The sequence below is a fragment of the Cebus imitator genome, unplaced genomic scaffold, assembly GCF_001604975.1.
Source record: "Cebus imitator isolate Cc_AM_T3 unplaced genomic scaffold, Cebus_imitator-1.0 Scaffold222, whole genome shotgun sequence".
NCBI lineage: Eukaryota > Metazoa > Chordata > Mammalia > Primates > Cebidae > Cebus > Cebus imitator.
In genome coordinates this window covers 1,502,931-1,504,493 of record NW_016107537.1, presented here as the reverse complement: position 1 = coordinate 1,504,493, position 1,563 = coordinate 1,502,931, and the positions used below count along the sequence as shown (strand labels likewise).

Here is a 1,563-nt window from a genome sequence, read left to right as displayed (position 1 = left end):
GACCTCCCAGGCTCAGGTGATCCCCTGCTCAGCCTCCTGAGTAGCTGGAACTAAGGGTACATGCAACCACACCTAGCTAATTTTTATATTTTTAGTAGAGATGGGGTTTTGCCATGTTGCCCAGGCTGGTCTCAAACTCCTGGGCTCAAGTGATCTGCTGAACATGGCCTCCCAAATTGCGAGGTTTACAGGTGTAAGCCACCATGTCGGGCTTTAGGTTAAATCTTAAAGCAGATTAAAATAAACAGTATTTTAATTGATGGAAGATTGTATACATGGATATTGGGAGGTTAAGGAAAGAGAGTTTCATTCTCTACAGATACAGATTAGCAGCATTGGCCTTGTCCATCTGTTTATTTATTTACTTATTCATTTGTATGTATTATTGAGTGCTTACTATGGAAACCTTTATACTGTATGCTAAAGGTTATAGTAGTGAGTGAAACAGTTGGGTCTTAAAGAGATTACATTGCAATGGGAAGGAGAGAGGCAACACACAAATGAAAAACAAATGCTGTCAAAAAAAAAAAAACATCAGAGTACTGGATGGAGAATTATGAGGATTTGGGATAGGAAAGAAGGGGAACCTATGCTGACTGAGCAATCACGGAAAAGTTGGCAGCAATGGAGGAGCAGATTTTGAAACTCCCTGGATTTCCTCCATTAAAAACGCATCAATTAGGATAACACAACCAAAACCTATTGACAACATCTACAAAAAAAGGAAGAAAAAAGTTAACTCTGATAAACCTAAAAAATACAAATGATTAGGGCCAAACCATAGATAGCAACAAGACCAGTGTAGTAACAGCATCGGTGCAAATGAAGCAGAGGGAAAATAAAGGGCCTTCCAGAAACCAAGTTGTCAACAGATATTCATCTCAAATGGTGCATGTCTAGCATAGAAACCTCATGAGCCTATCTGAGAACAGCAACAGAAACTGGGAGGGGGCTGTACTACCACCAGTTTATGTTGGGAACCAGCCCAACCCCGTACGTGGGTGCCTTTAGTCCCAGCAGTGACGAGGGATTGAGAAGGAAATAAAGACAGAGACACAAGAGTAGAATTTACAGCATGGGTCCAGGGGACCAACGCAAGTGTGGGAACCGCACTGGTCCTGAGCTCTGGGCTCCAAACACTTTATTATGTGCACAATCTCATTGATCTTATGGGAGTGGAAGGGGAGGGTGAAGGAGTAGGTAAGATAGCCAGGGTGGGGAGAGCACCTGAGATCCTTCTAAGACATGCTAAACTAGTACTCTGAGTTTATCACCGATTGCTGTCGGAGTGCAGCTTCATCAGAAGTATATCGGATTAGGAGCCACAGGGTCTGACCACTCCCAGTGCATCAAGGGGCTTTTATCTCCTGAGCATTGAGGACACAAAGCAATTAAAATTACTCCGTATTCCGAGAACCTAGGCAGAGCCTGAGGTGTTCGGTGATCTCTGCCCTGCAAGGCTTTTCTCCTTTGCCAGTTCCCATCTGCAAAGACCCTCCCGAATCTTATGAGCAGAGGTCACCTCCCTCCTCAGAGAGATCTTTGCATAAGCCTTCTTGTTTT

General features: G+C 43.7%; 1 protein-coding gene across 1 annotated transcript in view; it reads left to right on the top strand.

Moving 5' to 3' along the window:
- Positions 1-1,563, top strand: part of ZC3H6 (zinc finger CCCH-type containing 6) — a 64,919-nt gene that overhangs the window by 25,902 nt on the left and 37,454 nt on the right. The window lies entirely within an intron of this gene.